The 16,649-nt window shown below is 38.8% G+C and overlaps 1 non-coding gene across 1 annotated transcript; it reads right to left on the reverse strand.

The window, feature by feature from the left end:
- Window positions 1-600: 600 nt before the first annotated feature.
- On the reverse strand, window positions 601-704 carry LOC112724292 (small nucleolar RNA R71). Its single transcript, XR_003163462.1, has one exon. It is a non-coding gene; the product is annotated as a small nucleolar RNA R71 (small nucleolar RNA).
- Window positions 705-16,649: the final 15,945 nt, after the last annotated feature.

Consider the following 16,649-nt stretch of genomic DNA (forward strand, 5'->3'; position numbering starts at 1 on the left):
CACTTTTCTTGTTTTCTGTCTGTTTATGAGCAGGAACAGGGACAAGGAGCCCCTTTTTCATTTTAATTCTGAACCTGAAAGGACTTTGAGGCAGCACTTGCAACAAGCTAGACTTTACAAGGCTAGAGAAAATCTGAGTGAAACTTCTGAAAAGGAAGCTGCAGAGTCCACCATGGATCAGAATCATGCTGTGAATGCCAATATGGCAAATATAAATGAGAATGAGTAACCTAGAAGAGTGCTTGGCCCATACACTACTCCCAATACAGATCTTTATGGGAAAAAGCATTGTGGTGCCTCCTATAGCTGCAAACATCTTTGAGTTGAAGCCGCAGCTAGTCACTCTTGTGCAACAAAATTGCCAGTATCATGGACTCCCTCAGAAAGATCTAAATCAGTTTATTTCTAATTTTTTACAGATTTGTGATACTGTAAAGATGAATGGAGTGAACCCTGAAGTTTACAAACTCATGCTCTTCCCATTTACTTTGAGGTATAGAGCAAAGCTGTGGTTAGATTGTCAACATAAGGAGAGTCTGAATACTTGGGATAAGGTTGTCATTGGATTCCTGACTAAGTTTTTCCCACCAAAAGCTGACTAAGCTAAGGGTGGAGGTTCAGACCTTCAAACAAAAAGATGGTGAGACCCTCTATGAAGCTTGGGAGAGATACAAGCTGCTGACCAGGCAATGCCCTCCCTACATGTTTTCTAAATGGACCTAGCTGGATATCTTTTATGAGGGCTTATGTGAAATGTCCAAAATGTGTTTAGATAATTGATAATGAGAATTTATACCGGTTTAGAATTTAATAAAATACATTGTGAGCATAGCCTAAACCGATAATCGATCCTCAAATCAAATTTTAATAATTGGTTATCACAAGTACAAACCCAATAAAAATTAACCGAAGTATTTAAACCTCGGGTCCTCTCACATGGAATTGCAATGAAGTGATCAATTATTGGCTATGAAGGAACAAGGGGGGTTTGATTTGGTAAAAGGGCAAAAAAATAAATGGCAAGAAAATAAAGCAAGCAAGTAAAGAAAACAAGTGATAAAGAGAGACATTCATAGTAAGGATTGAGAATATAGGCTTTCCATCCTAGTCACTAATCATAACAATGATTAACAAGAGCATATCCTATTTTGACATCTCCAACATAGGAAGAAGGTACACTGTTATCTTCAACATAGGGAGAAAGTCAAATAAGACTAGTTAATCTCAATCCAAAAGTCCTTATCAACTCACTAATTGAATTAGCAAGAAATTAGAGTCAATGGAAATAATATTAACTAACAACTCTAGATCACCAACATGAGTTGGGTATTAATGACTCAAATTGCCTAATTTCTCTTTCGAAGCCAAGAATGCTCAAAAAGCTACTCTAACATCCAACAAGCATTTTGTCAAATATTTGGAAGGCATAAAAGGAAAGCATCATAAAAGTGCAAGAATAATAAAATCTAACAACTACTAATTGCAAGGAAACAATAATAACAACTCAATTAAACAATAAAAGAACATAAAACATAAATTTCATTAAAAGGAATCCAAATCCAACAATGATGTTCATAAAACTAAAGAGATGCACAAAAAGGGAAATTAACACTACAAACTAAGAGAATGACGATGTAGAAACAAGAAATTGTAAAGAAAACAAGATGAAAACATGAAATTAAGCCTAGATCTAAGAAGACAATTGACCTAAGAACCCTAATTTTAGAGAGAAGAGGGAGCTTCTCTCTCTATAAAACTAACGTACATGATGCTAACCTAAAACTAATTGCTCCCCCTTTGACTCATCTTGAATTCTGCATGAAAAAGTCTCTGGAATAAGTTGGATTTAGGCTTGGAAAGCTCAGAAATCACCCCCAGTATTTTCACTTTAATGAAGTCTGATTACTTGCATCATTTACCCTTTTTTCTTATCTAAAAAGGACCATAAAAGAGCATAATCTCATTTGATCATTGCAATTCATGAGCTAATTGATGAATATTATGGTACATTGCTTTGAAATGGGTTTGTGCTGAATTTCAGGTGAAAAGAGCAACAAAAAGGGAAGAAAACAACAAAATAAAGTTGGGCGTGTGAAACTAGCGTGCCACTTGGAACAAACGCCATGAAAGCATGAGGGTGTGGCATGCCAGGAGCTGGGTGTGGCACGCCAGTATCATTTCCTAGAGAACAATATTGAAGGCCGCAAAAGGGGCGTGGCATGCCAAGCTGAGCGTGCCACGCCAAGTCCATCACATAATATGGGCGTGCCACTTGAACCATTGGGCGTGGCATGCCAGTTCATCAATCCAGAAGGGGACAAACACTTGGGTGTGCCACTTGGTATTGAAGGCGTGGCACGCCAGCTCTAGCCCATCACTTGGACGTGCCATTTGAAGACCCAGGCATGGCACGCCAAGCTTAAAGGAGCCACCTTAAGGTGGGCGTGCCACTTGAACATCAAGGCGTGGCACGCTAGTTCAAGTTTCCAGAGAAGAGGTTGAAGACCCAAACACTTGGGCATGCCACTTGGTGTCGAAGGCGTGGCACGCCAGTGATCATCCTCACTTTGGCATGCCCTTTTGATCCCAAGTGTGGCACGCCAATGCTAAAGAAGGCCAAACACCAAGGCTGGGTATGCCTCTTGAGGTCGAAGGCGTGGCACGCTAGCATTCACCACCAACTTGGGCGTGCCACTTGATGTCGAAGGCATGGCATGCCAACTTGAGAAACCAAGGAGAAGAAGACTGGGCGTGCCACTTGAATGCTGGGCGTGGCACGCCAGCTACTAGAGCAAGGAAGCATGCATTATGGGTGTGGCACGCCACACACTGGGCGTGGCACGCCAGTTATGTTTTCCAAAGATGTGAAGAAGGGTTTTCATGTGCGTGACATGCCAGTAATAAAATCCAGAGAGGAAGATGAAGCAACCACAATGGGCGTGGCACGCCAGACCCTGGGTGTGCCACGCTAGTTCAACTTTTCAGAGAAGAAAATAGTGCACACACAATGGGCGTAGCACGATAGACCCTGGGCGTGCCACGCTAGTTCAATCCTCTAGAGAAGAAGAGGAAGGACAAAGTGGGCGTGGCACGCCAGACCCTGGGCGTGCCATGCCAGTTCAACTTTCCAGAAAGGAGAAGAAGAAGAAAAAGGCCTGGGCGTGCCACTTGGGCTCGAAGGCATGGCACGCCAGGCTAACCAAGCTTTAAAAAGGCCTGGGCCTGCCACTTGGGCTCGAAGGCGTGGCACGCCAGGGAGATGGATGCATTGAGCGTGCCACTTGAGGGACTAGGCATGGTACGTCAAGCCAAACTTATTGGCTAGGCATGGCACGCCACTCAAGCGCCAGCCACACGCCTGCCACGCCTAGCCTGGAGAATTCTTGTTTTGGAGTTTCTCCTTCCCTCCAGCTGTAATTTTCTTTTCTCTTTTGTATTTTTTTAATTCTAGTGCTAGGAGTAGTATAAATAATCCCTAAAAGTACTGAGAGGGGGTTGTTGAGTAGAAGTTTTGTTGAAGTATAGTTAGATTTACTTTTCACATCATCTTCTTCCATCTCTTGTACTTTTCTCTTAAGTTATGAGTAGCTAAATTCTCTCTCATTGAGAGAGGGAGCTCTGTTGTACTTGATGGATTAATGATAGTGAATTTCTTCTTCTCTTCATCTTCTCTTTGATTTGCTAGAAGGAATTTCGTTTTAATGCTAGTGTTCAATCATCTTAGGAAAGAGGTTGAATGCTAAATGGGTTTCATGGGAACCTTGGAAAAGGAAACATGAAACTATGCTTGAAATCCCTTCTCACACTTGAGTAGATATGGGTTTTGGTGATTGGATATGGTGACATTTAATCCACCCACTATTTGGATCTATGAGGATGTGTTGTATAATCAGGGACCAAGCATACCTCTCTTCATGAGCAATTAGACCAAGGAATTGGATGATTATCAAGATTTGAGAGATTGAATCACCAAGGGATTGGGTTTCAATCAATCATGATTGCCAAGAGGTCAATGAGTTGCATGATTGAAGATGAGATGAGCTGGATTTAATCCAAAGAGAACAATATCTCCTGATCTCAATGAATTCCCCTTATTCTCATCTTTCACATTCTTTATAGCTTTCTTTACATTCTGTTATTCCCTATTCCCATTTACAATTAAGTCATTTATGTTTATGCACTTTACATTCTTGCCATTTACGTTTCTGTAATTTACTGCTTCTCTTCACTTTTGAGCCATTTACATTTCTGCTCATTTAAATTTTTGCAATCACAATCTATATTGCTTAGCTTGACTAATTCACCCATTGATTAAAATTGCTCAAATCTACCAATCTCCATGGATACGATCCCACTCCTAGTGGGTTATTACTTGATGATATTTTTAGTGTAACAACCCTGATTTTCGAGTACATAAGATCTTTTCTGAAAGTACGGATTTCTCCAGAAGATCAGTAAAGGGAACACCTCTGCTATATCATCAAGCATCTCAATCCTCATTATCATTATGTCATCCTTAAGCTATAACCTCCTTTGAGGCAAGCTCGATAATGCAATCGCGAAGAACCTAGTTTTTGAACCGTATCGGTTGGCAGTTTTGATTCTGATTTTTCTAAATAGTCTCTGTTTGACAAACCGGACTCGATTCATGAGAGGAGAGAGATAATAGTATAATATTATCATTATATTAGTATTAGAACATGCTTGAATGATATTATAAGGTTACCTGGTCTGTTTTTGTTGAAAACAGAAAATCGGTTTAACCGGGTTTACAGTTTACTGGTGCAGCTTAGCACCAGCACTCTCTGATGAATTTAGCAATACCAAGGCCTCAATATAAATGTTCTATTCTCATAATAAATATGTTACTAGTGTCATTTATGCTAGTAGCTCAGAAAATAATTTTTAGAGATGTTTTTACGAGTATTCCGATACACCTAGTTTTAGTAGTTGTACACCAGAGATATTTTAATATTATTTTAATCCACCTCCAAGCCAACCAATCACAACTCACCTTACACCCCCAAGACCTCCAAGGCTGTCTCATATCATCATTTTGGCCGAAAATAACAAGAGAGAAAAGAGATAAACTTTTATGAACACTTAATCTTCAAAGCTTGATTTCTTCTGAACTAAAACTCAAATCAAAACTCCGTTTTCACCAAAATGATCCTCTCTTCTTCATCTACATAACCATGTGATTTATTAAGGCTGGAAATAAGGTGAGATGGCTGTCTCCCTCCCATTTCAATTCGGTTTTCAAGGAAAACCATGCAAAACATGTGTTTTCTTGATGTTCTTCCTTAGGAATCATGCTTAACTTGACTTGAGGGCCAAGAAACGTGAATTTCCAGCAAGTCTAAGGTGAGATATCTCTTCCTAACATACTGAGTGAGATTTGGTCAGTTGAGAGTTTTTGGATTTAAAGTTGTTCTTGATGTGATTTAGGAGGAAAAAGTGCTTAAGGACCACCTGAAAGTTTAACCGGATTTGGAGCAACAAATCAAGGTAGGGTGTCACAAAATTAATCTTGATTATTTGTGTTTGAGATGTGTGAATGTTGTATGATTTAGCTGTGCTAAAAATTGGTTGCATATATGATTGATTCTTGGTGAAAATTTGGTGAAATTTTGATGAAATTTGATGAAATTCAACTATGAATGTGTGTTCTTGTGGCTGCTGGAAAACGAAACCCTAGGCCCTATATTGGGGTTCAATTTGTGTTAAAATCATGTAGAAAAGATGGGGTTTTAGTGGCTGGGAATTTATTTTGAATTTTGGTAAAAATCGGTTGCTGAAAAGACTTAAAAACGGGTAAAAACAGAGAAAGAATATGAAGAATTTATGAAGAACATGAAGAACACTTTGAGTGTGGTGAAGAACAATGAAGAACACCTTTTTGATTCATAAAAGGGCAAGAAAGTAATTATTTTGGTGTTTGAGGGGTTATTTGGTAATTTCTGAAAGTTAGGGTGGTAAAAGTAGAAATATTAAAAGTTACGGGTGGTAAAAAGTAAATTTTAAAGGTTAAAAGTAAAAGGTAAGTTAATTTTCGAAAATATATTAATAAAATAATAAATAATAATAAAATATTAAATAAGAAAGAGGTACTGCATAAGAATGTGAAAGTGATGATGAATAATGAGAATGATAATGAATGATGATAATGAGAATGATTATGTGATGATCTGCTGCATGAAGGCAGTCAGATAGATGGTGGTACGACCACTGAGAGTGCTTTCCTGGGATACTTAGCTATAATGCTATTCTGTAAGTCAGAGGACTCTTACAGAGGTATCGAGAAAACACAACTGGCATATACTCTTGTAAGTCAAAGGACTCTTACAGTGAGTGTGTGTGTGTGCTCTTGTAAGTCAAAGGACTCTTACAGTGAGTGTGTTTGGCAGATATAAGTTAACTAGCTCCGCCATGCAAGTCAAAGGACTCTTGCAGTGGGTTGCTAGTGTCGCCCTGCAAGTCAAAGGACTCTTGCAGTGGTTTGCCTCACAAGTCAAAGGACTCTTGCGAGGGACATTGCCAACAGGAAAGCCTTACGTGGTCAAAGGACTCCGGGTAACGTCGGGGGCGGGTATGTAACCGACAGATGAGCTCATTACCTGCACTAGGCTAGACATGCATCATACTTGGTTGCGCATTTCCTTTGTTATGATTGTGGTATGAATGTATGCTTTCCTTGTTTGTATTCAATTCTCTGTGTTTGTGTTTTTTTCTTGTATTCTTCTGTTTGTGTTTTGCTATCTGTTTTCTCTATCTTTTCTACTTATCTGTGTTTTCTAATTACTGCTTCCTTGTATTCTGCTAATAGTCTGCTAAACAACATAGAATTAATGAACGTAACTAATAACCCCGACCCTACTAAGGACTCCCCAGTTCTTACCCCTTTTCTCTCCCTTCCCCCTTCAGATGGAAGTAAGAGTACCTCACCATAGTTCACTGATGACCATTCGCAAGAAGAGGATTCTGCTCTAGATATCTTCTGAGTCTAGGGTGAGTATTGTTCTCTGTTTATATATATATACTGTGAGACCAGCCAACGTCTGCACCCCGTTCGTATGCGCACTTTAACCAAGATCCTGTGTACGAGATTCCTATTGTGTGGCTACTTCATGAGGTACCAGAGAGATGTCATGTGGAAAAGTCTGATCGTGCAGAGGAGTAGCAGATGATGTTCTAATTTTTGATGATTTTCCACCTGACTTGAGTTGTGAAGACTTAGAACGTGCTTTCCCTCGCTTTAGTAGTTAAGAGGGACTAGGTGAGTATAGGGTCTAGGCTAGCCTGGGTGCCAGCTTAGGGACTTCTTAAACAGGTCAGGACCTGGGAGGTTGTATGTATGTATATGTATATAGTTATTATCTAGCTATATTTAAGGGTGTTCTAACTAAAGGTCTATACTCTAACAAAGGCTGGATCACTAAATGTTGCTCGCTACTTGTGATGTATTTATGTGTGGTTGTTTATAACTGTTTTATCTGTTATTACTTGTGAATTGAATATGAGTGATTCTGCCTATTAATCCAAACATTTTCAAAAAAAAAAAACCTCGCAAATTAACTACGCTTTTAACAACAAATCAGGCTCATATGATAAATAATAGATAATAATTAGGAAGACAAATTGGTAGCGTTCAGTTTCCGGTATGATCTAGACATATTGAAAATTGGGTCGTTACAATTTGGTATCAGAGCAGTTCGTTCCCAGTAGAGCCTGGGGAGTGGACTGACTATGCTTCATTGCATACTCTGTTGTGTGTCTCATGCGTATAGGATATCCCAGTGATATATGTTGCATGATTGTCTCTGTGTTTTCATTTTGGGAATGTTCACACTTGACTTGAAGTGTTAAGACTGATCACCTTAACAATGATTGTTTGGTGTGAACAAGACTACAATGGGTTCACGGAGATGAGGTGTACGGGAAGGAATTCCTAATGTTAACTACGAGAGGGAATAGGAAACGTTTATGGCTACCATGAACAACGTGGCTGAAGTAGTGCGTGAAGCTGCTGTAGCAGCGGCTAGGGCTGTTGAACATCTCGGAGTGAGAAATGGGAACGAGAATGAATACGGAGAAGATAATGGGAATGATGAGAACAACTTAGGGCATCTTGAAAGACCTATGACCCTTGCGACCTTTCTGAAGGTTAATCCACCTAAGTTTAAGGGTACACTCGTTGCGACTGACGCTGATAACTGGTTTCGAGGTATTGAACGATCACTGAGAGCGAAGCATGTTCCGGAAGGACAACACGTGGAGTTCGCTACTTATATGCTCGAGGGAGAAGCTGAGTACTGGTGGCAGGGGATTTTCCTTGGGATATTTTTAACGATGAATTCTACAAGAAATATTTCCCAAGAGCAATGCGTGATGCTAAGGAGATGGAGCTTATGTAGTTGAAACAAGGGGATATGACTATTGCTGAGTATGCTCGTAATTTCGATGACTTGTGCCATTTCTCCAAGATTTGTCAAGGGAACCCAGAAGACTTTGAGGAATGGAAGTGCTTGAAGTTTGAAGGAGGCCTTCATGATGATCTGATGAGTTCAATAGTTCTGCTGGAGATACGTAATTTTGCTGAATTAGTTAACAAGAGCAAGTTAGTGGAAGAATGTATTAAGAAAGTGACTGTGGCCAAGGTGAGTCGCCAAGGATTTCCACCAAGGTGTCTTAGCAATCATCAGGCAGCTGGGAGAAGGGTGCATTTTAAAGCGCGTGGCATACGACAGCATAAGAACCTACAAGTTGGTAACATTACTGCTCACCGTACGGGTAAGAATGTAGGTAAAGTAAGGCAAGGCAATGGTAAACGAGCCCATCAGGCTTACATAAACACTGCATGTAAGCAATGCAAAAAAGAGCATGATAATAGGTCTTGCCAGTTTGGATCACCTAACTGCTATGCTTGTTGAGAACTTGGACATATTGCCAAGGATTGTCCGAAGGGATTTACTCAAAATTCAGTTAGAACCCAGCAACAAGGACGAGTGTTTGCTATCACTATTGATGATGTTGTGCAATCGAACGCCCTCATTCAAGGTCAGGTTATGTCAAAAATCAATTTCTAACTGTACTGTATGATTCGGGTGCATCGCATTCTTCATTTCTCTAACTATTGCTCACGAGTTAGGATTATATTTCTTTAAATTGAATTTTTACTTGATTGTCCATACACCTGCATCCCAAAATGCTTTGACCAGTTTAGTGTGCCTGCAAGTACCATTCGCTATTAGGAAAAGGACTTTTATACATGATCTAATCTGTTTGCCTCTATGTGGTTTAGAAGTTATTTTAGGATTAGATTGGTTACCTAAGTATCATATTTTTCTTGATTATTTTAAAAGAACTGCTGTTATTCCATCTGATAGTCTATGTACTAAACCATTTCTGTCCCACACCTTATATCTGAATTCTGTAAGAGTTACCTTAGGCGGGAGTGATTGTGAGGGGTACGTTCTGTTAGCGGCTAGCTCAAATGATAGTGAATTAAGCTTAGAACGAATCTAAATGATGAAGGAATTTCCTGATGTTTTCTTGGACGACATACCTGAGTCTCCTCCTCAGCGAGAGATAGAATTCAGCATTGATCTAGTACCTGGAGCCGGACCGATTTCCATAGCACTGTACTGGATGTCACCATTGCTTGCAGAGTTGAAGAAGCTGTGAGATAGGATCGTAGTGGCCTATGGAGGTACAAGAAAAGAATTTGTGTGCCTAATTCTGGAGAATTGCGACAAAAGATTCTTGCTGAAGCTCACCAAAGTAGATTTTCTATGTATCCTGGAGTGACAAAGATGTATCGAGATTTGAAACAAATGTTCTGGTGGCCGGGCTTAAAGAAAGAAGTACCTGATTATGTCTCAAAATGTTTAACCTGCTAGAAGATGAAGGTGGAACATCAGAAGCTGTCAAGAACCTTGCAACCCTTAGAAATACCACAATGGAAATGGGAGCAGATTACTATGGATTTTGTCACGAGATTGCCAAGAACCTCAATAGGACACGATGCCATCTGGGTAATTGTGGATAGGTTGACAAAGTCAGTGCACTTCCTTCCGATTCAAGTTGACTATACTTTAGAAAGGCTGGAATGAATATATATTCAAGAAATCGTATGACTACATGGGATACCTTCATAAATTGTCTCAGATCGAGTTTCGAGGTTTACTACTAGATTCTGGGGAGCTTTTCAGAAAGCGTTGGAAACAAAATTGCACACGAGTATAGCATACCATCCTCAGATAGACAGACAATCAGAGCAGACAATCCAGACGTTAGAGGAATGTTACGATCATGTATGATAGACAACCAAAGCAGCTGGGATAAGTATTTGCTTTTGGTCAAATTCGTCTACAACAACAGTTTCCAATAAAGTATCGGGATGGCACCATATGAAGCTCTCTATGGAAGAAGATGTCGGACACCATTGTGTTGGAATGACGATGGACAAGCTAGTGTCTTAGGTCCAGAATTAGTGTAAGAAACTACTGAGAATATAAAAGAGATTCGTCGAAAGATCCAGACAGCACAAAGCCGTCAAAAGAGCTATGCCGATAATAGACGTAGACCCTTAGAGTTTAGTGACGGAAACCGTGTCTTTCTAGAAGTAACCTCGATTACTGGAATAGGTAAAGTCCTTAAGACTAAAAAGCTTAACCCACGATACATAGAACCTTTCCAAATACTTAAAAGAGTCGGTCTAGTAGCTTATCAAATAGTCCTTCCTCCTTATTTATCAAACCTTCATGATGTTTTTCATGTCTCGCAACTTAAGAAATATATTCCCGACAAGAGTCACGTTTTACAACCAGAGACAGTACAGTTATGAAATGATTTGACATATCAAGCATCATCGGTTCAGATAGTAGAAAGAAGTGATAAGCAGCTAAGAGGCAAAGTTGTTCGCTTAATCAAAGTAGCATGGGAACCAAGAGGAGAGGAAGAGCACACTTGGGAACTGGAAGATAAGATGAAAGCTGATTACCTGCATTTATTCCTAGGTAACTAAAATTTTGAGGGCAAAATTTTCTTTTAGGAGGGCAGAATGTAACAACCCTGATTTTCGAGTACATGAGATCTTTTCTGAAAGTACGGATTTCTCCAGAAGATCAGTAAAGGGAACACCTCTGCTATATCATCAAGCATCTCAATCCTCATTATCATTACGTCATCCTTAAGCTAGAACCTCCTTTGAGGCAAGCTCGATAATGCAATCGCGAAGAACCTAGTTTTTGAACCGTATCGGTTGGCAGTTTTGATTCTGATTTTCGTAAATAGTCTCTGTTTGACGAACCGGACTCGATTCATGAGAGGAGAGAGATAATAGTATAATATTATCATTATATTAGTATTAGAACATGCTTGAATGATATTATAAGGTTACCTGGTCTGTTTTTGTTAAAAACAGGAAATCGGTTTAACCGGGTTTACGGTTTACTGGTGCAGCTTAGCACCAGCACTCTCTGATGAATTTAGCAATACCAAGGCCTCATTATACATGTTCTATTCTCATAATAAATATGTTACTAGTGTCATTTATTCTAGTAGCTCAGAAAATAATTTTTAGAGATGTTTTTACGAGTATTCCGATACACCTAGTTTTAGTAGTTGTACACCAGAGATATTTTAATATTATTTTAATCCACCTCCAAGCCAACCAATAACAACTCACCTTACACCCCCAAGACCTCCAAGGCTGTCTCATATAATCATTTTGGCCGAAAATAACAAGAGAGAAAAGAGAGAAACTTTTATGAACACTTAATCTTCAAAGCTTGATTTCTTCTTAACTAAAACTCAAATCAAAACTCCGTTTTCACCAAAATGATCCTCTCTTCTTCCTCTACATAACCACGTGATTTATCTAGGCTGGAAATAAGGTTAGATGGCTGTCTCCCTCCCATTTCAATTCGGTTTTCAAGGAAAACCATGCAAAACATGTGTTTTCTTGATGTTCTTCCTTAGGAATCATGCTTAACTTGACTTGAGGGCCAAGAAACGTGAATTTCAAGCAATTCTAAGGTGAGATATCTCTTCCTAACATACTGAGTGAGATTTGGTCAGTTGAGAGTTTTTGGATTTAAAGTTGTTCTTGATGTGATTTAGGAGGAAAAAGTGCTTAAGGACCACCTGAAAGTTTAACCGGATTTGGAGCAGCAAATCAAGGTAGGGTGTCACGAAATTAATCTTGATTATTTGTGTTTGAGATGTATGAATGTTGTATGATTTATCTGTGCTAAAAATTGTTTGCATATATGATTGATTCTTGGTGAAAATTTGGTGAAATTTTGATGAAATTTGATGAAATTCAAGCTATGAATGTGTGTTCTTGTGGCTGCTGGAAAACGAAACCCTAGGCCCTATATTGGGGTTCAATTTGTGTTAAAATCATGTAGAAAAGATGGGGTTTTAGTGGCTGGGAATTTATTTTGAATTTTGGTAAAAATCGGTTGCTGAAAAGACTAAAAAACGGGTAAAAACAGAGAAAGAATATGAAGAATTTATGAAGAACATGAAGAACACTTTGAGTGTGGTGAAGAACAATGAAGAACACCTTTTTGATTCATAAAAAGGCAAGAAAGTAATTATTTTGGTGTTTGAGGGGTTATTTGGTAATTTCTAAAAGTTAGGGTGGTAAAAGTAGAAATATTAAAAGTTACGGGTGGTAAAAAGTAAATTTTAAAGGTTAAAAGTAAAAGGTAAGTTAATTTTCGAAAACATATTAATAAAATAATAAATAATAATAAAATATTAAATAATAATATTTAATTAAAATTAATATTTTAATAAAAATAATAAAATAATGCGAAAAAGGCAGTTTTCTGTAAAAGCTTTAGAAAGACAACTTTAAGCGCAGAATCTCATAATTACCTTCATAAAACACCTAGGTAGTGGTAAGAACATATTAGTGAGGTAAAGATAAATAAAAGATAAAAAGTTAAAGAAAAGATAAACACCAAAGAAAAGTCTGTAAAGTTTTAATGACAGAAAAACAGACAGAGACTAGTGAACGAACTAGGGCAACTTAGTTAGTACTTGAGTTGCGACTAGGGTTAGGTATAATATGAAAAGTTAAACTGTTTCAGTATAGACTTAATGAACCTATACTTGGGACAGGCTAACTATTCATACCGAAATTTACATAAACTTTAAATACATACGTTAAGCAGAGAAATCAGAGCAGAGTAGAGAAACACAAAAAATAGAGTAACCAGAGTAAAGTAAAGAGATAAAGAGAAAAAGAGTAATATAGATACAAATGAAAAGAGTAATTAGAGAAGAGAAAAGAGATGCAGAGAACAGAATAATTAAAACAGAGTAAAGAGATACTGAGAAAGAAAGAGGTACTGCATAAGAATGTGAAAGTGATGATGAATAATGAGAATGATAATGAATGATGATAATGAGAATGATTATGTGATGATCTGCTGCATGAAGGCAGTCAGATAGATGGTGATACGACCACTGAGAGTGCTTTCCTGGGATACTTAGCTATAATGCTATTCTGTAAGTCAGAGGACTCTTATAGAGGTATCGAGAAAACACAACTGGCATATACTCTTGTAAGTCAAAGGACTCTTACAGTGAGTGTGTGTGTGTGTGCTCCTGTAAGTCAAAGGACTCTTACAGTGAGTGTGTTTGGCAGATATAAGTTAACTAGCTCCGCCATGCAAGTCAAAGGACTCTTGCAGTGGGTTGCTAGTGTCGCCCTACAAGTCAAAAGACTCTTGCAGTGGTTTGCCTCACAAGTCAAAGGACTCTTGCGAGGGACATTGCCAACAGGAAAACCTTACCTGGTCAAAGGACTCCGGGTAACGTCGGGAGCGGGTATGTAACCGACAGATGAGCTCATTACCTGCGCTAGGGCTAGACATGCATCATACTTGGTTGCGCATTTCCTTTGTTATGATTGTGGTATGAATGTATGCTTTCCTTATTTGTATTCCATTCTCTGTGTTTGTGTTATTTTCTTGTATTCTTCTGTTTGTGTTCTGCTATCTGTTTTCTCTATCTTTTCTACTTATCTGTGTTTTCTAATTACTGCTTCCTTGTATTCTGCTAATAGTCTGCTAAACAACATAGAATTAATGAACATAACTAATAACCCCGACCCTACTAAGGACTCCCCAGTTCTTACCCCTTCTCTCTCCCTTCCCCCTTCAGATGGAAGTAAGAGTACCTCACCATAGTTCGCTGATGACCATTCGCAAGAAGAGGATTCTGCTCTAGATAGTCTTCTGAGTCTAGGGTGAGTATTGTTCTCTGTTTATATGTATATACTGTGAGACCAGCCAACGTCTGCACCCCGTTCGTATGCGCACTTTAACCCAAATCCTGTGTACGAGATTCCTATTGTGTGGCTACTTCATGAGGTACCAGAGAGATGTCATGTGGAAAAGTCTGATCGTGCAGAGGAGTAGCAGATAATGTTCTAATTTTTGATGATGTTCCACCTGACTTGAGTTGTGAAGACATAGAACGTACTTTCCCTCGCTTTAGTAGTTTAGAGGGACTAGGTGAGTATAGGGTCTAGGCTAGCCTGGGTGCCAGCTTAGGGACTTCTTAAACAGGTTAGGACCTGGGAGGTTGTATGTATGTATATGTATATAGTTATTCTCTAGCTATATTTAAGGGTGTTCTAACTAAAGGTCTATATTCTAACAAAGGCTGGATCACTAAATGTTGCTCGCTACTTGTGATGTATTTATGTGTGGTTGTTTATAACTATTTTATCTGTTATTACTTGTGAATTGAATATGAGTGATTCCGCCTATTAATCCAAACATTTTCAAAAAAAAAAAAAACCTTGCAAATTCACTACGCTTTTAACAACGAATCAGGCTCATATGATAAATAATAGATAATAATTAGGAAGACAAATTGGTACCGCTCAGTTTCTGGTATGATCTAGACATATTGAAAATTGGGTCGTTACAGAGTGAATTCCGGTCATCAAGTTTTATGGCGCCGTTGCTGGGAATTGGTTTGACTTTGACAATGATTAAATTGATGGGAAGCTAGGTTAAGCACTTTTAGTTACCTTGCTAATTCCTGTCTTTTTAATTCTTTAGTTTTCTTAATTCTTTTTTATTTTTTTTATTTGATCATTTTTGCTGTTCATTGTTCATATTTCAGTTTTTTTTTGCTCTATTAACTGTTTGATCAATTGCACCAACCAAACTAACCACCAGTCTTAACAAGAAGTGATTCCTTCACTTGTCCTCTGTCTGCTATGTGTTGAATGTATGACAGGTAGAAGAGGAGAAACTTCATCCTCTTTTGATAGTGAGCCTGAGAGGACCTTCCTGAGATTAAGGAGGGAAGCAAGAGGCAAAGGAATAGTTAGAAAGGAAGTAGTGGAGGAAGATATGGGAGTTACTATGGAGCAAGAGGTGCATAACCATGTTGGAGAGAATGCTGGTAATCATGTTGGGCAAGAGAGGAGAGTTCTAGGCTCCTACATCAACCCAAATCCAGGAAACTGTGGCAACATCATTCTAAAGCTAACAATCCATGCTAACAACTTTGAGTTGAAACCTTAACTCATCACACTTGTACAGAATAATTTCTCATTTGGAGGGAATGCCCAAGAGGATCCCAACTAACACCTCACTACATTCTTGAGGGTTTGTGACACTGTAATGTCAAATGGTGTACACCCTGACACCAACAAATTACTTTTGTTTCCATTTTCTCTCAGAGAGAAGGCAGTAAAGTGGTTAGAAGCATTTCCCAAGGAGAGCTTAACAACTTGGGATGAGGTTGTGAACAAGTTTCTAGCAAGATTTTACCCACCACAGAGAGTTAATAGACTGAGAGCTGAGGTGCAAACCTTCAGACAGCAAGATGGTGAAACACTTTTTGAGGCATGGGAAAGGTTCAAAGACTTGGCTAGGAAGTGCCCTCTGGATACGTTAAACGAATAGGTTCAACTACACATCTTCTATGAAGGGTTGTCATATGAAACAAAGAAAGCTGTAGACCACTCTTCAGGGGGTTCACTCAACAAGAAGAAAACTATTGAAGAAGCCATAGATGTTATAGTGACTGTAGCCGAAAATGAGTACTTCTGTGCTTCAGAAAGAACTCAAAAGAAAGGAGTGCTGGAGCTCAATTCTATGGATGCTTTGTTAGCACAGAACAAGATGATTGCAGCTCAATTAGCAGCCCTAACAAAGAAAATGGAGACAAGCCAAGTCTTAGCTGTCCAAGCTGAAGCACCTCCACAAGAAGGAGATGCACCAGAAGTTGATTGCGAATGGGAGCAAGCAAATTATGTGAACAATCCCTCTAGACCCCATATAATCCCAACACCAAGACATATAACCCAGGTTAGAAGAACCACCCAAATTTTGGGTGGGGAAATCAATAAAACTACAGCCAAGACCACAAACCATACCAATCTAACCAATACAACAACCACAACCCCAACCATCAGTTAGGAAACAATAGACCCTATCACAACTCACAAAATACATCATATCACTCCACCCAGCAAACACACAATAACCACCATCAAGATACATCATCCTCAACCATGCAACCATGTGAAAACCAGTAGTAATTTTGTAAAGTTGGAGGCTGCCATAGCACAATTGTCAACACAACTGACAGGAACTATTTCTACCATT

Source organism: Arachis hypogaea, chromosome 11 (assembly GCF_003086295.3).
Source record: "Arachis hypogaea cultivar Tifrunner chromosome 11, arahy.Tifrunner.gnm2.J5K5, whole genome shotgun sequence".
NCBI classification, from domain to species: domain Eukaryota; kingdom Viridiplantae; phylum Streptophyta; class Magnoliopsida; order Fabales; family Fabaceae; genus Arachis; species Arachis hypogaea.